This window comes from Pinus tabuliformis, chromosome 2_2 (genome assembly GCF_031772625.1).
Source record: "Pinus tabuliformis cultivar Carrire ecotype Pingquan chromosome 2_2, CPIR1, whole genome shotgun sequence".
In the NCBI taxonomy this organism is placed as follows: Eukaryota; Viridiplantae; Streptophyta; class Pinopsida; order Pinales; family Pinaceae; genus Pinus; species Pinus tabuliformis.
The window spans coordinates 348,669,754-348,691,911 of NC_142300.1; the positions used below are offsets into that span (position 1 = coordinate 348,669,754).

Consider the following 22,158-nt stretch of genomic DNA (forward strand, 5'->3'; position numbering starts at 1 on the left):
TGCACTTTGATAATTTCATTTAGGATCATTGATCCTTTAGCAAATCTAAGATTGGGAGCTTTTGTTTTCTCAATATCCTTTCTTAGACCCACAATTTCACATTCTAATTTTTCGTTGTGTTTTTCCCTTTCAACAAGTTGTAATGTCAGAGTATCTATAATCATATTCTTTTCTTCTAAACAAATTTTAAGTTTAGAGATTTCTTCATAAAGACCATCTTCATCTAAAGCATCCAAGAAATCATCATCTTCAAAAGCCATCAGAAGTCTATAATCATTACTATTTTCATCTTCATCACTATTTGATAAACCATCGCTATCTTCATGTGTATAGTAGCTCTTCTTACTTACACTTTGTTTTCTATTCCATTTTGTTGATTCCTTACCTTTATCAAGCTTATCCTTGTGAGGACATTTGGCAGCATAATGACCGACTCTTCCACAAGCAAAACATTTGAAAGGTAGTTTACCTCTGAATCTTTCAAAACCCCGTTAAAGGTTCTTGACAAAGTTTGCTTCTTCCTCTCCTCCTGAAATGTGTCCTGATTCATTGATTTCTTCTCTTCCTGAAGCCTTGAATGCAGCTTCTCTCATATCTGATGGACCTCCTTTTCTCATTTCGACAGCAGTTAGGATTCTGTGCAGCTGTGTCATAGTAATACTCTGAAGATCCTGTTTTTCTTCTATGGCAGAAACTTTTGATTCAAACTTAGAAGACAAGGATCTTAAAACCTTTTCAACTAAAGTAACTTCTTTTATCTCTTCACCCAATTTTTTCATGCGATTAACAATCTCATCTATACGTAGGAAGTAATGAGCTATACTTTCATCATTGTGGATTTCGAGAGTTTCATATTGAATTCTGAGAGATTGTAGTTTTACACGTTTTACCTTATTGTCTCCTTCATAGCTTAGAACGATCTTGTCCCATATTTCTTTGGCGGTTTTGAGCTGCATAACCTTGACAAATTTTGATTGTGATAGACTCCCCAATAATGTATTGACGGCCTTGGCATTGGTTTCATATTGTTTTTTACCTGTCGTATCTGTAGGAATTGTTGATGGAAATGTATATCCTCCTTCCACGATTTCCCAAACATCTGTTCCAAGAGATTGAAGCTAAACTGTGGTTCTTACCTTCCAATAAACAAAGTTTCTCCCATCAAAGGTTGGTGGTCTAATGGATCCCTCTCTTTCGTAGTTACTCATGATGATAGATCTTCCTTCAAGCGATCAAGCTTCTTCTGAAGGACCTGCTCTGATACCAATTGTTGGAAATAATACTGAGAGGGGGGGTGAATCAGTATTAGCAAGTCAATAATATTTCATTTCCATATTCTGATTCATATACGCTACTTCAGTTAATGAAACTTGCGTGTATACGCAACTGTATATAAGGCAACTAGCATATACCCAGTAAACTTATAATTTAGTTAATTCTTCATATGTTGATCTTTAATCTGTGCATCAGAACCATATAAACAGTAACCAGGAGTAGTAAAAACAAAACAGACAGTCACACACATGAACACAAGATATAAGGTGGAAACCCAATGTGGGTGAAAACCACCTGCTACAATCGTCTCTATCTTCCTTTTAATAAGAAACTTATTTTTACAATATTTTGTACTGGTGCAGTCTTATACCAGTACGCAGGCTTCTACCTGCAGAAGGCTACAACCTTCTCTCGTTCTCCATCTTCTCCTGGAAGGAAGCTACAACCCCCTAGCTCTTGTACTAGCTGATGTACCAGTACGTAGGTGCTGACCTACAAAAGGCTACAACCTTCTCTTTTCTTCCAGGGACCACGTTTCATAAATTTTCAAACTGGATCCATCAATAACATCAATCAAACGTCAAATATATCTGCATCAACCAATCTCCTTTGCACCAACCAAAACTGAATCAAACAATCACTTCTCTGAATGCTGTAACTAGAATACAGTAACAGTAACCAGAACCCAAGCCAGAACCTAGAACACTGCAACAGCAATCAGAAGTAGCTAAAGCATATTTTATGAGTTGTACGCTACTTCAATGTGATGAACCTGTGTGCATACGCACTTGTATCAAGGCAAACCTGCGTATACACACTTTTGAAATGCCGAACCGGCGTGTATACGTGCCTTTGCTATAATGAACCTGCGTACAGATCTGTAAATGATGATTTTACCTTTACAATTATTCAGACATCAGTTATACCCAGATCATCATATTTACAGATTACGACATGCGCCAATTATTAAGATAAAAGATTAAAAAACCCACAAAGATACTTCTCTTCAAGCCTTGAGATATTGACCCATAAATAGAACTTATCCTTCATCAAGCGCTCAAGTTCATCCTTGATTCAGATCCAGCTGTGCACCATAACCCAATCACCTATAATCTAGATCTTGCTCTTCATTAGATATTCAATTCATGAGTGCCTTTGCCTAATGATCTTCTCCTCCTTTTATAGTCTTAGGCCTTACTTAATACCATGGTCCAAAACCACTTAGAATCAATACCTTGGACCAAATACCTGGGGTCAACACGTCGGACAAGATACCTTGGACCAATACCATGGATCACAATACCATGGACCAAATACCACGGACCAAAACCAAGTTTTCCAACATGTACGCGCCTTTCCTTTCGTGAAAGTGCGAGTGTACGCCATACGCACCTTTTGGTCAGCAAACCCGCGTGTACACACTTCTTGGTCAATGGGAACCTGCGTATACCTCTCTTTCTTCATTCTGTGAGCCTGAACTGCGACCTGTCATCTGTGAGAGTTGACATCAAGGACAACATCTGTGTCATAGTGCCAAAAATAATGCCAACAAAAGGTAACAGTAGCACTTTATTTCTATTTATTCCTACCTAAGCCTTTATGCCTACTATTCCTATTACGTAGTCCTAACCAATAGAAGAGAGTCTAAATAAATGATCAGAAAAATGAAGGACTGCAAGGGTGTACCATACAAATTATGTAGACTTTGTTTGCCAATAAATAAAATAGAAAACTCAACATCCATCACACCAAAACAGAATCTGTATGCTTATACTGGGAAAGCACATAAATTCAAGAAAAATACAGATCTCAACATGGTTCATTGCTATAATCTACAAATGGGACCAATTCTTGCCAGCCTATGTGAGATGATGAATGTAACAATAAAATCTCAGAAGCCCAATTGATTGCAAATGTGTCATGTATACATGGAAATTGTGCATGTGTAGAAGTATCTTAGCAAACATACTTTATGAAACTGTGTAATTGGCCCAATACCTGGGCCCTTCAGAAGTATGGAATATTCTTTCCAGGCTATATAAAATATCCATAGTCACAAGACATAAATAAGTGCTATAATAGCTTCCATACAAGTTATCAATATTTTTCAACCCAAAATTCTTGTGATGAACAAAAAGAGATTCGTACATAATTGCCAATAAATAAAATGGCAAACTCAACATCCAACACATCGGAATAGAATTCGTTAATGCCAATGCCGGGAAAGCACATAAATTCAGACAAAATTCAGCTTAAAACATTATTCATCACTATAATATACACATGGAAACATATCTTACCAACCTGGTTATCATCACTGAAGCCCAACCTAAAAGTTAATAAAGGACACTTCTGATCTTATGAGCACGTCATCTATCTAACTAAGATTTTCAGTGCCAACACCAGACAATGGAAATTGGCTATCGAATTATTCAACCCGCTTTTTGAGATCAACAATGCTATTTCGTAGCTGGAAATTGTTTGACTTAATAAATTCTATAAAATCTTTTAATTTTGTACTTTTCACACAGCCCTTAGCCTTAATGGCCATCTGCACCCCCTCGTGGATAAAATATGCAACCTTAATAAAGTCATCCTCAAGAAGCCCACGGGTGGTTAATGCAGGAGTCGCTATGCGTATACCACCAGGAACCATAACACTTTTATCACCTAAAAATGTAAGGTATTAAAGTAAGCTATATCATCCTATGGAGAAAGGAAAATAAATGAATCCCTTACATCTAAATATACAAAGAAAAAAATCATGTAACCTGGTACAAAACTCTTGTTCAATGTGATAAAAGCAACATCCAAAACGTCCTCTACTCTTGCACCATCAATGCCCTGTCCAGGCCCATTAATATATACCATGTTACATTCAACCAACTAAATCCAATAGAAATCAATATAGAAGTAGGTTTGTTGTTGGGAAAAGTATCTATTCAGAACGCCCCTATCCCACTCTAAGGTGTGATAGTGCCTTAGCAACAAACAAGGAAAACTACATGAGTATTCTTCTTTATAAAATGTAAATGAGGAGGAAGGATGTAACTAACCTGTGTCTTCTGCTAGTTTGTTGATCCAATCTCTCCTCTCTTCAATGGCTCACAGCTCCCTGCTCCCTTACCGGCCCAGCTTCACCGAATTCCTGCAAGATCACAAGAGAGAGAAACTATACGAAGATATAGATATACATTCATAAAAAGCTCAGGATCAGATTAAGCTAAACATGCAAATATAGCAAAACATCATTGATACACAGCATGTAGGAGAAACTCAAATAGTTTATTGATAGAATAAGAAAGTCCAAGAGGAGATACAACCAAGTGAGTCCCGATCCAGCATCTACCTCCCAACAAAGGAATCCCTTCCTCTCCTCCAACAAAGCATAAATCACCCAATGTACTAATCTCAATCTCAAACCAACAGCAATTCTCTGCAAAGCACAAAATTCCAGCCTCTGGATCTCTGGGATGAGGGATCCATATATAGATGTAATCAGAGAGGATGAGTCAGCTTATGTTTTGACTTGTGGCTTCTCTCTATCAGTTCTTGCTTCCACTTGGAGACTGAGAGCCTCTTACTCATCACTTGGTCGAATTCAGTGAGGCAAGTGTCATTGGAGAAGATTCTGGAAGCTTCCATGGTCTTTCCACCTCGTTGAATGACTCTGCCACTTGTCATTTCCCGCTCAACGCACCTGGGTAGTGCATTCAAGTGCGTTGCAATGCACCTAGCCATTGTATTTGGGTGCTTTGCAACGCAGGCAGCTAGTGGAGCTTCTGAATTGATCCTGATTTGACTAGTTCTGAGTGGTTTTTGGTGGAGAACTTTTGGGAGAAGCTGTCATTGGTTGACCTTGTTCCTTTAGGAGCTGTAACAACATCTTTAGGGACTTTGGATCCCTTGGATTATGGACATTTCATGCTCAAAGCTGTAAGGCACAAAAATGTCTATAACAGTTGCCCCCTAAAGTATGAGGCCATTTATCGGGTGAAATGCTTTATTAGGAGGATCCGAAGTTCATTCAATGCTGGGAGGAGACCTGTAATAAGATACAATACAATACATTATTTTTCATACTGTTTTCATGATCTAGCTGAGGCGGGCATTCCCATGCTCAGCTTTATAAATTCATTTTTATGTACATAGGACAGACAATCGTCTGATGGTAGACTGATGATTCTGCTGAAATCATCATCCTTTTGGTAGGATGATTATCTGTTCTGCAATGCGGTACATGTCAATGTCTTTATTTTTCCTGAATATATATCGCAGCCCGGATGGATGAAACTAGATCCGGGGTCTTCAATCTCGTCTGATCTTCACTCTAAGTACAAGTCGATCCATGTGAGAAATGTTTTTGAAGTCGAACATGGAAAGACATCGCTTGATTACCAGTCAATGATGTAAACTGTTAACAAGCGCGAGAGGAATCACCGATAAGGATGATGACCCTCAAGGTACTGCAGTACAATTCACGTGGTGTGAATAAAGGACTTGGCATCGAACACCACGCAAAATCTTTCGGTCGAAGGTCATTGGTGTATACCTGTCGCCGGAAGTGAGAAACTTGCCATTGAGGTATGCAAGCTTCAAAGTACTGAAGGGGGTGTTCCTAGATCAACTTCTTGGATAATGAGCTGATGTCGACAAGAAGCGATCCGTCGAAGGAGGGCCTTGATGTATCCCACATCAATGACACGGAACGGAGCAAATGATTTTGATGGAGGTGAAAACGATCTGATGATATATGGTTCAGGGTGGCGGTCATGAAAGAATGAAGTATAATGTATGGCAGTGGATGGGACACGGTTGACTTCTCTGGATGACTCCTCTTGAACATATCGGCGACACTTATGTGATGGATCGGTAGCATTTACCCCAAAGGTGGATGGTATGGCGAGACCATGGCGATGTGACCGGTGAATGAAACAACCCAACCCGACTCAGGCACGGAGTGGAAGTGTCATGTTTCAAGAGCGACTTGCTACCAATAAAGGTTCTTTGAGTTTCTTCCCAATTTTTCCCCAGTCATTGCTGACCAGTACCTCTTTATTTTTGTCAAGCTTGAGGAGGATAACATATGCTTGTTCTATAGTTTGCCCTTCGGGCAAACCCATCGCTATGTTTTAACGAGCCTAGCGATAGTGAAACTCGTTCTCGTCTAAAGACAAGTTTGTCGCTATTTAATGTTTTTAACGAGTCTAACGACAAAGATAACTCGGTCCTTTTCATTTTTAGAGAGTCTGAAAAGGTACATAAAGTTAACTCCGGAAGTCCTTTTTCATCATCTAATCCCTTAAGTCCGAAAAAGTATAAAACAATACAGAAGGGATGAATTTTCGATAGTTTTAACGAGCCGAACAAAACAAACGCTCGATCTTTTTGTGCAATAATCCCTCAGGTCCAAAAAGATTAAAATCTAGAGGAGGGATAGCTCTTCCGGTCGCTTTAACGAGCTGGAAGGCCAAAACTCGGCAATCTTTTCATATTTTACGAGTCAGATGAAAAGAGCTTAAAGAAGACTCGTCTTTTGAGGAACGAGTGATAAAATGGGTAGCAGCTGATTCCAGGTACGGGTTGGAATTTTCCAAGCACGGCAGTGTCACAAGGATGGCTAGTGAAATCACTCTTCGCAGCTGTTCCTCAAAATGGGTAAACAATCATATGGAGGTGAATGATCGGCCAATGGAAAAGTGGAGGTGACGGTGCAAACACGACCAAGGCTTTAATGGCTGATAATGTTATTCACGGTGCTTATTTACCGGAGGATAGTTCATTTTTTAACGAGCTTAAACGCGGGTTGAAACACTTGCTCGATCTTATGTTTATTTTTTAACGAGCATGAACTATGTGCTAAAACTGCTCGATTATCCAGTCATATGATAAGAATGTCTCATGTAAGATGCCATTTTTATGGAGCTTGCGCCTTACAAAGCTATGCCCCGCATCCTTTCGTTATGCAAGTTTGGAAACGACCAATCCTACAAGTTTAAAGGGTTAGACCTACGGGTTTAAAGGGAGGACCTAAAAATTTAAAAAATAAATACCCACCCCTTGCTTGCACTCCAAAAGGTTTGCATGCCCCCAGGTATAAAACAGAGTTTCGAGGTCTCCCTCTATTCGAGCTGACAAAACATTCGTTTTATCAGGAAGGGTCACCCTTTATTCGAGCTGATAAAACATTTGTTTTATCAGGAAGGGTACTACCTCTTACAGGCTACCCAAAGATTGTTCTATTTATAGTGTAAACAAAACACTTCTCTGGCGATGTCTACCGAGATAAACAAAGGTGAGCGACGATGCCCGCCAACTCACATAACTTTGACAAAAGAATCTTATTCTAGAATAACCCCTATCTCAATCACGGACGGGGTACAGACTAGTCATATTCTCCCGCAGAAACCTACCCTATACCTGAAGTTTTCCTGCCGAGGCAGACCAGGACGCATGCCCCCTGGGTTCCAGTCATATCCTTCCAAATTACTCGCGCTCATCGGGAGGACGGACCGTGGGTTGATACATTTCTTGCGCGAAGAGACCATTTAGGGATGGTATATGACTATTTGCGATGCGTGATCCGGGAAATGAAAGCTGGTCCACGAGCTTGACCACTCTTCCTTCGTGCGGAAAACACATTACTCTAAAGAGTGAGGAGACGATGGCTCCCATGCAATATATATAGTCTCGTCCAAGGAGTAGGTTATAATCCAAGGGTCCTTGAACGACCATCACGTTCATTTGAACGGTCTTCCCTTTCAATGTTATGGGCACATTGGGGAGGATCCCTAAAGGTCAACTGGTTCCTTTATCGAAGCCTGTCAGATTTCTCATTTCAGGAAAAAGCGATGGCGAACCAAGCGCTTTCCAAGCAGTAGAGGAAAGGATACTCACAGATGCCCCCTCATCAATGATGGTGCCAGCCATAACCATTCTGTATATTTGGACGATAATTCTGAATGGTATGCTTGCTGGCAAACGGGGTCTGCCTAGTTGGTTCCAGTCGAAGGAGACAACTAGGTTGCTTGGAGGTGGGACCGAGTAAACAGCCGGGTATCGCTCTGACGAACTTCCTTCCTGTGATAAAGGAATGGGTAGGTTGCCCCCGTGTTCGTCGGAGTCTGTGTTGATGAAGAGAATTTGGATGGTGTCATCTTTATCCTCCTCAGTGACTGTGTCATTCGAAGATAAATCCTCTGAAGGCAAGACCGGGTCAACTGCCGCCTCGACCTTTTGACTTTCGTCGGGTGTGGATTCAGCCGGTTCATCTCCAATGACAGGCGCTTCAGCTGACCACTTGAGCGGGCCAGCTGGATTTTCAACTAACGAAGGACTCGGCAAGAGTTTTTTATATCCAGGAGGAAGTCGTAACGGTGAAACCGGACGATCATCCAAAACTCTTTTAGCTTCGTCTAAGAAGGGACAACGGTGGAGGGCATGATTGCCTTCGCACAGTTTACAGGGAGATCTAGCTCTCCCTCTTTGTCCTGGGACTTCACTTTCGCTAGTTGACGGTGTGCATTCAACATGGCTATCAGAGGTTGACGCCACCGGATTGTGCAAACGGGGAGACCAGTCCCTTAGTATCCGAGGGATGCAGGGACAATCTCTGTGAAAGTGGTCTCCCTTGCAAATGACACATGGCGATTTAGGCCTGGTCAGTGCAGTGTGTGGATTTTCGTTAGACGACATTCGTTCGCCCCCAGTCGCTTTTGGCTCCTTCTTCTTCTTCTTCTCTTTCTTCTTCTTTTCCTTCTTCTCCTTAGGAACTTGACTTTTGGCTTTGCCAGCCCCATCAAGCGAAGAGGAAGGAGGAGAGGAAGAATTAGAGGAAGTAGAAGGCTGGTGGGTAACTCTGGACTGGTCTAACTGCTGATTCGACTGTTCAGGAATAGTGGTGTTCTGAACGACATTGGTTGAGAAGAGCCAGACCGGCAAGCCAATTGTCAGTCCTGGAAGCGACAATGTGGCCATATGGGGCGCACCAACATCTCCCCAAGAGGAGAAGGGACTAGGATTTCCACCAAGGGGAATTCCTTGGTTGGTAGGCTCCATTTTCTCAACCTAAAGATCAACGCAGGAAAAGGGGTATGAATATTCCGTTTAAAATAAATTTTAACGACGCTTTGGACACAACTTGCTTTTTCAATTTTAAAGAGTCGAGAAAAAGCTAAAGATGACTCTATTCTCCTTCGATGTTTTAACGAGCCCGAAGTGACAAATGCTCGGATGGACTTTTTCCGTTATAGAGTCTGAAAAAGGCCAAAAGGAACTGCTCTGGAGTTCTAGGTAGAGGGTGTGCCAAACTTTTCACAAAACCGAAGAATACTTTTTAAGGTACGGGCGGTCAATCTTCCCGAATGTTGTGTTCAGTGCATTACGATCAGTAGGGCGGTCGACACGGCTTCCTATGGATAAAGGTTTTATGCTTATAGGGGTCTCCCAATATATACTCGACGGTACGTGGGAGCACAATCCGTACTGGCGCTTATCGTCTCTCAGGAGGAATCACCCAACCATCAGCGAGATCGACAGTCACCAGGTTTTACGACGCCGGAACACGTCTCTAGCCTAGACCTCTATGTTGTGCGTTAAGTTACAAAGCGTTGTTAAGTTCATTCAATTTATTTTAGGTTGATCTTTCTTAGAAGTTTGCCTTTTTGGATCACCACGAGATGTAGATACAATTCCTAAATGCAGTCTAAAGATGATAAGCAAGCATTTATCTCTTTTCAACAATGAAAATCCTGGCTACAAGGGGAAAAGAAAGACACAATCTTTTCTCAAAGAGCATAGAGCACACTTTAAATGCACTTTTCCTAAATCAAACCATGCAAACTATCAATATGCAAATGCACATGTGCATGTATTTGTTTTCACTTTCTTAATATTGATGCCTAAAAAGAAAGTTGTTGTACAAAATTTGAATTCGATTTCAAGTGAAAACACAAACAAGTTTCTTTTTGAAATCAAAAAGACGATTACGACACTTATGATTTTGAAGTAAACACTTGTTTCGACACTAGAAATTCACAAATTCAAACCAAAAGACAAAAGTAAAAGCGCAATCAACTGTCAACAGCAACAAACTTTCTCCTAAGATCAAAACGACACATACGACAGGTCTAGATCTAAGGGCGACAGTATGACTAGTTTACTTTTGTAATGGGAAACTGCAAATGATGTAACAAATACACAAAAACAAATACAGTTTCTTTTATACAACTGAGGCGGAATTAAGGCAGAGAAAAGGGGTTTTCAGATAGGTACACACACTGATAACAGGCTGCAAAAATCAGAGATAAAACTGAACACAAGGATGCAAAGAACCACAGCTGCACAGGGCAAAGGCTGATCAGCGCACCTGTTGCACAGAGAAACTGAATTGCAGCGCAGGTAGCCCTCTCGGGACCTGCGTTGAAATGCAGAGTCTCTTCACAGAGCCTGTGCTGAAGCAGAAACGAGAATTGTCTCTGGGTTCTGGGTCACGGTTTGCAGTTTGATCTGAGGTTTTTGGCCGGATAAAAGCTATCAATAAGGTACAATTAGGAGGATGATTTAAAGGAGGACTAAAGAGCTATCACAAAGGGCTGTTAGAGCATTTGTGGATCAGTTGTTCAGATCATAAACAGGCCCAGTGAGTGGACTAGAGTAGCAGATCTCTACTTTGCATTTGTAAATGGCAAATGCAGTTCGATTCAGCACTCCTAAGTTTATGAGAAGAACAAAAATAGAAACACAAATAAACTAACTAGATATGATCCCCAGTGGAGTCGCAAATTTGTTGTTGGGAAAAGTATCTATTCAGAACGCCCCTATCCCACTCTAAGGTGTGATAGTGCCTTAGCAACAAACAAGGAAAACTACTTGAGTATTCTTCTTTATAAAATGTAAATGAGGAGGAAGGATGTAACTAACCTGTGTCTTCCGCTAGTTTGTTGATCCAATCTCTCCCCTCTTCAATGGCTCCCAGCTCCCTGCTCCCTTACCGGCCCAACTTCACCGAATTCCTGCAAGATCACAAGAGAGAGAAACTACACGAAGATATAGATATACATTCATAAAAAGCTTAGGATCAGATTAAGCTAAACATGCAAATATAGCAAAACATCATTGATACACAACATGTAGGAGAAACTCAAATAGTTTATTGATAGAATAAGAAAGTCCAAGAGGAGATACAACCAAGTGAGTCCCGATCCAGCATCTACCTCCCAGCAAAGGAATCCCTTCCTCTCCTCAAACAAAGCATAAATCACCCAATGTACTAATCTCAATCTCAAACCAACAGCAATTCTCTGCAAAGCACAAAATTCTAGCCTCTGGATCTCTGGGATGAGGGATCCATATATAGATGTAAGTAGAGAGGATGAGTCAGCTTATGTTTTGACTTGTGGCTTCTCTCTATCAGTTCTTGCTTCCACTTGGAGACTAAGAGCCTCTTACTCATCACTCGGTCGAATTCAGTGAGGCAAGTGTCATTGGAGAAGATTCTGGAAGCTTCCATGGTATTTCCACCTCGTTGAATGACTCTGCCACTTGTCATTTCCCACTCAACGCACCTGGGTAGTGCATTCAAGTGCGTTGCAACGCACCTAGCCAGTGTATTTGGGTGCTTTGCAACGTATGCAGCTAGTGGAGCTTCTGAATTGATCCTGATTTGACTAGTTCTGAGTGGTTTTTGGTGGAGAACTTCTGGGAGAAGCTGTCATTGGTTGACCTTGTTCCTTTAGGAGCTGTAACAACATCTTTAGGGACTTTGGATCCCTTGGATTATGGACATTTCATGCTCAAAGCTGTAAGGCACAAAAATGTCTATAACAAGGTTGTGTACTCCAGCATATGAACAGAGGATCCTTACCAAGGGCCTCAAATCAACTAGAACTAGGTGATTTTCACTACCACCAGACACCAAATTGTAACCCAAATCCATTAGGCTCTTTGCAAGGGCTCAGAAATTTGCTACAACTTACTAAAACTATTTTACCTTTGATAAGAAACAAAATCCATTCAAAAAATAATTCACATGCATGAATTTTACAGAAGCTTAGACATGTGAGAGTGCTACACCTGTGCTTGTTAAGCCTTGAACTCTGCAGTTACATATTGTTTTAAATAAACAGCCAACCCTCCTATGGTATGGTTATGTGGTCCTCCCTAGAAAGCCACAAATTATTTCATGTATCTTTTAGAAATGAAATGATACAAAAAATCGATATATCCAATATTATGATATTAGTGAGCAAGAGAACAATATGGATGATGGAGGAAAGGAAGGAGAACTCAGATTGACCTGTAACCCTGGAAAAACTACATTTTTGATGGTTGTCTCTAGGTCGACCCCCAATACTGGTTCCTTCCTGAAGAATATCATGCCTCCCCAAGGACCTCGTAAAGACTAAAAATCACAACCCTCCAATCCAAAAATATTTCAGAATGAAAAATATCAGAAAGATAAAAATGAAAGGAAAAAAGTGAAACAATTGACAAACAATTCAAGGAACATAATGAGTTTCATCGAAGCTTTGATCTAGTAGTGATAAGAAACAAAAAGAACATAAAAAAATGAAAACAAGAAACTGAATCAAAGAACATGTAAGAGAATCAAAAGGAAAATCTACACCTCTTAACTCTATAATCACTCCTCCTATGATGGGAATGGCATATTTGTTTTAGTTCTTCGCCATTTCTTGAACATTAATGGGATTCTTTTTCTTCTACAAGGGGGGAATGGCATAGATAGATAGCATTAAGATAGATCCAAAAAAGGATCCATCTAATATAGTCATATTTTTAATCGAAAGGGTGAAGTGTAGAGAAAATTAATAGCATCAACTCACCTTGTGCATTGTAGTTGTTACTACATCACAAAAATCAAATGGATTGGCCATTATAGAAGCAACGATGAGACCATTTATGTGTTCCATGTCCATCATTAAGTATGCCCCAACTGTATTGGCAACCTTCCCAAACCACAAACATTTTAGTACTGAAAATCATTAAAAATCCAACATTACATACTATAAGAACATATTAATAAAATATGCTAGAATAAACATTGTTGGAAAGAGAAATTTTTTAAAGTACTGTGATTAATGAATTCATTGCCAGCGTATTGGATGCATGACATAAATCCCAACCCAACACAATAGTGAATAAATATAGAAAAGTGTCCAACAATTGTATCCATCGTTGTGATAACAAATACTCATGCAATGACTATAGGTCTCTACACTATAACATTGAACCCATAAAACATTACACACATGTCAAACATTCAATCTAAAAAGTATAGGTCCAAAAGCCAAGAGAAACTGAGTTTAACAAGAAAAAAATACCAAGTGGCAAGAAGAAACTGCCAAGCAACTCAGACACAATCCCAATCATGATGGTGCCATTCTTCACGTTCCAAGTTATATCTTTGGGCACTTACCTCTTACCAGGGAGTCCTTATGAATACTTGTTTGTTAGACATGATCCAATAGCATCCATAACTGCCCAGGATGTAAAATTTTCAGAAGAAATAAGTTCCAAGCCATTGAATTACGACTGCTTTTCTTTCTTAATTATCACATTCATTTCAGGATTGAGCTCACTCAGAGGAGGATCTACAAAGCTCTACTTTCCCTATGCACGGAGTAATTTACAAACTAAATAAATAAATCACAATAAATTTAGTACCCTCGGTAACTGAGGCACGGTTTGACAGGAGCATTAATTGTATTATTGAGGTCTACAATTTCTGTTTGTTGGAATCCGAGGGGAATCCAAATCAAGAACAAAGTCTTTATCAAGCCATTCACTAACCCTTAACTCAAAAAACTATAAATAAAGACGAGGTATTTGACATAGCTCATTAAATGAAGATAAGAAGCTTATTTGCAGCAACTCAATTCACAAATGAATCTTCTAAACACCTCCAAGTTAAACTATATTCAACTATGATATGTGCTTTCTTCACTTGGTCTTCAAATGGAAATATTATCAAGGATGTCACATAGGCTATCTATACATGTAGCAATTTCAACCAAAAACAAATACATAAATAAATAAATCATAGCGTGAATTATGAACGGTGTGCACACCTGAGAAGTTGCAGGGTTGCGCCAGCATGAACGCCAAAGGATTTCCCATTGTCAATCTTGTTGTGATACAAAAAGGTTTATATGATGGGCACGACCTCAAAGTTTCAAACCTCCTAATTTTCTACTTTTCTATTGCCAGGGAACCCCCAAAACTAGTTGTGAAGTTTTGGGCATCAAATTTGCAGTTGGGTTCAAATTATATTGACCCAACAAGCCCATCCCTACTGCTCCACTGCCCATTATGACCTACAATGAATATGTTTGCACTTGAAACAAGAGCTATCCTTTATGCCCACTTCAAAATGTGAAAAATAATCAAATATCGGGAGACATCTGAATCCAAAACTTGATGTATTGTGGATAATTCTCTGGCAAAGGTAGACATGAAAGACACCAAACGCAACACCAATTCGAATTTGCCTCATGCATGTTGCTAACTTGGGTTTGAATCGCAGATAATATACAGAACAAGAATATCACACATGTAGGAGTAGTTGACTTGGGTTCAAATCACAGATAATATATAGAACAAGAATATCCCCTTGGCAAGAACCAACAAAGAAAGGCCATGGATAAGTTTTATCAACCTCTAGATTGCAACCCACATTGGAACTCTAACCTTTGGAGTCATTTGTATGCCTTCATATAGGTATTTTATTTGATGATGTACCTGTAAAGGAGGGATCTCCTTGTTTACAAAATTGTTATTCCTTCTTTCCTTTCCAAATGGATCTAGAGGCAATCAGGAGCAATGATCTACGTTATTTGAATGCTCTATCATCAAACAGTCCAACAAGGAAGCCTCCTGCCAAGTACCCTATCCTCAAATAAGGGGAGAATAACACCCCATACCTCCTGAGCAAAAATACAAATGAACACTAGCACGTGGTCTATTGTTTCCCCTTCACATTTGCAAAGAGTACAAATTCCAAAACCCTACCTTGCCCTATTTTGTAGAACCTCTCACGTCAAAACATTATTCGTTAGGGCCAACCACATAAAAATCAGGGATTTCATTGAATATTTAGCTTTCCAAATCTTCCCCACCACCAAGCTACTACTACTACTTCATCATCAAAAATAGCCTTGTATCGCAAGCTAGTTGTCAATAGTCATATGGAAAGATTGTTGGACCTTACAACTTCCTTGCGTGAAGAAGACATGGAGACAACTCTTTGCTCCTAAATGCAACCATGTTGAGTTTATAAAAAAAAATTGCTTGATTTTGTACTGACCAACAACAAAATATACAGAATTTCCTTGTGATAGAGTTGCTAATATGGAATCTTCATCTACAAACATTTACCTATCAGGATGAGAAAATGCAAATCAAATTTCTTTCTTATTCCATAGACTCCAACTGTGAGATATTAAAAAAAACACACACACACACACACACATCAAGTTTGTTTACCCCAACATGCCAACAAGTAGCAAGCCCCAACTATATAATATAAGAAAGTAGTAGGTATCCGAAAGGCCTGAAGGGGATCTAATGGAAAGAAGTGACCGTTGTCAAAATCCTTCCAATCAATATATTAATGTAGATTTATTATTATTTTAATTGGAAATCTTCAATTAAATGATAAAATTTAATTACGTCTCTCCCAATCTAGGTATCCCATAGGCTTGAAGGGGATCTAATGGAAAGAAGTGACCGTTGTCAAAAGCCTTCCAATCAATATATAAATATATAAATGTGGATTTATTATTATTTTAATTGGAAATCTTCAATTAAATAACAAAATTTAATTACGTCTCTCCCAATCTAAATTTCTTATTAGCATAATTCACTACCTTCATACGTCTTGCATTTTTTAACAATGTTGTAAAATGTGGATTAATTTCCTTTTTGGTGCACAATATCTTCCTTTTAGGACAATATGGTGCAGTGGCCACCCTTACAAATCATTATGACAAACTAAGAATAACAGAGAAGATGAAAAGTTGTACAAACCAGCATATTTTTCAAATAACTAATCCAACATCAGTACCTTAACTTTTTCATGAAGATATCATATTGAGAACGTTTGACAAATGGTGGGAAATTTGGGTAGCCACTATCTCTCTTCTACGAGGGTGATGCGGAAAGAGTGATAAGATTTCACTATTTTGAATTTTTTTTTTGTTAAATCTGAAAAACCAATATTAATGGAGATATTGGTATTTTTTTCTAAATTTTGTGAAGTGACTAAATGTAGCTTTAACTATTCAACTTAAGATGTTTTTTACAATATAATTTCCTAATTCTATTTAATATATTCATTATCATAAAAACCAACCTATATCCATCTTAACTCCACATCTACCAATCTCTTAGAGGGATGAAATCTATTTATCCCTCTCAGCACTTGGTAGACCTGGAATTAAGATGGATCTAAGCTGATAGAATTTCCCCTTTAAATAGTCTATGCTCACATGAATACCATGGTATTACCATGGGTTATCATAAACCTAGAGCTTAAAAACTACTATTAGTAATTTATAAAAATTAATAAAATTAATAATTGATTTTTATTTTAACCGAGTTAAAATGTTTAAGTGACATTAAATTACAAGATCCATTTTTACTCTTGATCTACCAAGCCCCGAGAGGGATCAAATATTTTTTCACTCTATGCTAGTTTGCATATCACGATATTTGATCCAGAGTAAAGATCTTAGATGGATCTATGTTGGTTTAATTCCCCCCTTTAAATAGGTTACATTCCACGTGAATACCATGGGTCAATACCATGTGTCATCTTTATTTTTATTAATACTAATATTAGGGTTAATAATGTTTTTTTGCATGGTATTAATAATAATTTGGCCCATAGCCTTCACCTAAATATAACGCATTTTTTGAGTGTTCGTAAATATAAGGTGAATTATGAAGTAAATATAAAAAAATGTTCTATTTATTTACCATGCCTCTCATTTATTTATATTTTTATTAATTTACCATACTTCTTTTATAAATATGGTATTTGGCCCATAGGATTCACTTAAATAAAACCTCTTTTTTTAGCCTTCTTAAATAGAAAGAGGGTTATGGACTAAATATAAAAAGAGGTTTTATTTATTTACCATAACTCTAGTTTATTTATATTTTTATTTATTTACCATACCTTTGGAGTAAGTATAAAAAGAGGTTTTATTTATTTACCATATCTCCACTTTATTTATGTTTTTATTTATTTACACCCTTGCCATCGATGAAAACCAGATTTGACAACAGGGATCCATTCACAGAAGAAATCAAGGCGATTGGGACCAAATACAACCTCTCAAACTAGAAAATGGGCTATTGCAAACGAATTTAACATTGCAAAGCAGAAAATCGGGCAATTGTAATGGAATATAACCTCCCAAACCAAGCGAATCGGGTCAAATGAGTCTTTTTCATAGTTTATCCGCCCCTTTTTTTGGGCTAAAATGAAAAATATATATATATATATATTTTTAAAATAAAATTTGGGCTAAATATATGAAATAGGTGTATTATAAAAATTTCACCCCTCTAAAATGAAAAACCCCTTAAATTTCGCCCTTGGGCTAAAATTCGCCCCTAAAATTAACCATGTTTGGAAGGATGCTATGAACAAATAGTATGAGTCGATTATGAAGAATGATGTTTAGGATGTGGTCCCTAGACCCAAGGACAAATTTGTTGTCACCTCAAAATCACTCTACAAGATCAAGCATGGAGCTAATGGAAGCGTTGAAAAGTTCAAGGCTAGATTTGTTGCTTGAGGCTTCTCTCAAAAGGAAGGTGTGGACTACGATGAGATATTTACACAAGTTTCATGATATACCACCATATGTTTTATTATAGCCCTTGTTGCCTCGCAAAGATGGAATCTACATCAAATGGATGTCAAGACTGCTTTCTTACATGGTTCAATTAAGAAGGAAGTATATGTAGAAAAAACTAAGGGGTTCGAAGTTCAAGATCGTCAGACACATGTATGCAGGTTGAAGAAATCCCTTTATGGGTTGAAGCAAGATCCCTGAGCTTGGTATGAGAGGATCAACAACTATATGATGAATCTGGGATTTACGAGAAGTGAAGTTGATCTGAACCTTTATTTTAAGGTTGAGAATGATAGACCTCTCATCTTGGTACTTTATGTGGACCATCTCTTTCTGATTGGTGGAGACCCTCTTATTCATCAATGTAAGGGGGAGTTGGTTTCCGAATTCGAGATGAAGGACCAAGGATTGATGCATTACTTCCTAGGGTTGGAGGTCTGGAAAAAGTCAAGTGAGATTTTTGTTTCTCAAGGAAAATACATTGTGAAGCTACTTGAAATATTTTGGATGGTGGACTGCAAGTCCATGACTACTCTGATGGAACTTAACTTCAAGAAGTTGTGTAGAAGTGTTGTTGGGCCCGATTTGGGAAATCCTTGTGAGTATCTTCAACTCATGGGGGCCCTGACGCTCTTGGTGAACTCTCGTCTGGACAGATGTTTTGCAGTGAAAACATTGAGCCAGTTTATGGTAGAGCCTCATCACAAACACTGGATTGTTGCTAAGAATCTCTTGAGATATATTCAGGGCACAATCACCTATGGATTGAGATACACTACTAATAATGTGAGGCTCCATGGTTATTATGTTGTTAACTGGTCTAGGAGTGTGGTGGATCATAAAAGCACATATGGATGTTGCTTCTCTCTAGGTTCTGCTTCAATATCCTGGATGAGCAGGAAGTAGAAATAGGTTGCCTTGATGATCCAAAATGGATTTTGTATCAAACCTGTAAGTCTAAGTCTTCATATATATATATATATATATATATATATATATATATATATATATATATATACTATCGGAAAACACTATCGCAGAAGAAAAACACTAAGAATGGCGAAAAACAGAGTAAAGCGAAGGTTGAAGTATCGTTGCACCGGAGTCGTCGGATCGGCCAGATCAACGGTCCGGACTAAATTGGTGATATCGCATCGACGGAGGCCAGCGAAGTGTATTGGAGACAGCCCTAAGGGAAATGCGACTGCGATCCAGTGATGTAATGTGGACCTTCGGATTGGGGCGCAGATCAATGGCGGAGACCACGTATATCGCATCGCAGATTCCAAAGGGGAGGACTTAACTAGCAGGTCGAAGACTACGCGATATGCACATACCCGAAAGGTTTATAAATACAGCTTTATATAATTTGAGTTCCGTGGTAAACGATATTTTGGGCGGGCTTCAGGCAGTAAGTGGTATTGGAGAGGCTCTGCCCGATTCCATACACTGGCCGACACGTAGCACACTGCAGGAGAGAGAAAACCGCTTTTTCGGGCGGGTAATCTCCGTGCAAGTGGGCCACCCGAAATGGCCGTCAACCGTTGGATTAGCAATCACGGATCGGACGGTGAAGAAGGCACAAGCTAGTTGGATGATCAGGTTGGATGCGAACCGTCTGATTGAAGGCAGATCAACGATGGGCTTGCAAAAGCGATAAAACACAAACCCAAGAGGATTATAGATACGGCACTATAAAATTTGAAATCTGATATGCGGCGTTTTGTCGGGTTTTTCTGTGTTTTGATGTATTTCCGTTATAAAATCAAAATACAAAGGAGTTCTTGTGCTTTACATGTTTTGTCTTAACAAGACGTGTCCAACGCCGAAAGGAAGGTGAACGGACAGAAGAGACAGAGAGCCGGAAGAGGGAAGGCGAACAGATAGGGACGATAGGCTTAAAAAGCCATCCCATAATAGAACAAAAACAAGTCGGAGTTCAGAGACATAGGAGAGAGAGAGTCAGAGAAAACACATAGCTACGAACAGTTGATCAGAGGCACTAAGAGGGAGAGTCTGTGCACTCTTTCGACTCGAGGTTTTCGAGTGAAATCCCTGTGTAATATCACTGTTGTTGTGTTATGGCTCTGATTGAGCTCACACCTATAAACTTTGTTCTTAAATACATAATATAGAGGTCGACACTAAAAGCTGGACCAGGAGACGTAGCCAGGAAGTTTGGTGAACTCCTTGATTATTTGATGTGTTGATGTGTAGAATTGTTATGTTTTCCAATTGTTAAATGTATGTATTATTCACAATCTTTTCAATCCATTGCACTAAGTAATATAGGCATTCTTGCACATGAGTCTGTAATACCTTTTCTTCTTGATTTAGTATCCATATCGGATCATTTGAGCATCGTTGAAGCAGCTCTCAAGAGTTGTTTGGACATGTGTTGGATACCACCGTGATCTATTGCGACAACCAAAGTGGGATTCGTCTTTCTGAGAATATTGTGTTTCATGACCGCTCCAAGCATATTGATATCAGGTACTACTTTATTCGGGATATGGTACAACACGGAGAAATAAGGCTCTTTTATATTGCGATTGATGATTAGGTCGCAGATATTCTTACGAAGCCTCTAGGGAAGGTCAAATTCTTAACCTTCTATGAACGACTTGGAGTCGTGGAGAGGCCCCCTTATGAGGATCCTGTATGAGATGGATATTGAGCTCTGGGAGCTTCGGGGGCTTGGGGTACTTCTTGGAGCGATGAGCGACCATAAGGTGAGTGGTTTGATTTCCCCTAGTTGTGCACGATGTATAAGGTGAGTGGTTCACCTTCCCCTGTGATACCCATGTTGAGATATGCATAGGATGAGTGGTTCACCTTATCCTATGGCATATGAGCGAGATGAGTGGTTCACCTTCTCCTAGCATTACATCCTACCCATGCAGTCTGGGACTGATGGGAAGTACCTCTCAATGGCCAATGAGTAGGGAAATGAGGATAGGGACCATAGTACTACCGATGGATGCATCATGTACTACCATACTCCCTATGCTAGAATGTTTGATATTGATCTGGGATCAATGGAAACTGACTTCGGGTCAGTGGAGAGTAGTATAATACACTCTCGATTATTGGACATTGACTTTGGGTCAGTGGAGAATTGTATGATACATTATTGATAATTTATTCTTCATTATTTTTTCATGGTTCAACAGAGAAAAGTAGAGCAGAGCAGGGATCACAGGGATGGTACTAATTGTCAGATGGTTTGGCAGGTGGAGTTCTTCCTAGTTGTGAGGGAGTGTTAAGTTTGGAAACTAGGGCTAAAATCCACCTTGGATAGCTCATATGATGCAGCTAATATTTTTATTGGATTCCTCTCTCTAAGAGGTGTAGGATTGATCTAAATATCATCTCATTATGACATGTACAAATGGAATTATGAATTTATTTTGTTTATGGACAAATTGTCAAGGTCGGCCAACAAACTAATGTAAGCTCAGAAGCCCAACAGTGACGTCTATTCATCCTCATCATTTGCATACAAATAGAAGGTTCCTTTGCCTCATTTGGACATCACTCATCTTCTCATACATCTCTCTCTCCTCATCGGATTGGGTAGGGATTTCTTGGCTCCTCTCTCTCTCCACACATGCGAAGAAGAAGACGGATTTTCTGTTTCAATGTTGACCGAATTTCAGGGAATTTTGACCAGCAGCATTGACTTTGTTTGATTGTGATTTGGGTGGGATAATTTCTATTTGTCCAGGCTGCATTTTTGGGCACAAAATTCAAGCCAATCCATACTATTTGACCAACATTGACTGTAGAAGGGTTTGACTACAGCGTTGACCTATGTTGACCAAGTTTGACTAAGTTTTTTGGGACTGTTTTGGGCTGATTCAAATGACTGTTGGAGGTCGAGTTGACTGGGTTTGACCACGCTATTTTGGAGGTCAAATTCTTCCCTGTTAACCAGCGTTGACTTTCTAGTTAGGGCTTTTTGTGGTTGTTGTTTGTTTGGACAGATTTCACTTTGATT

At 39.2% G+C, this 22,158-nt stretch overlaps 1 pseudogene; it reads right to left on the reverse strand.

The window, feature by feature from the left end:
* Positions 1-3,652: 3,652 nt before the first annotated feature.
* The window catches only part of LOC149192694 (serine hydroxymethyltransferase 3, chloroplastic-like), a 36,069-nt pseudogene continuing 17,563 nt past the window's right edge, over positions 3,653-22,158 (reverse strand).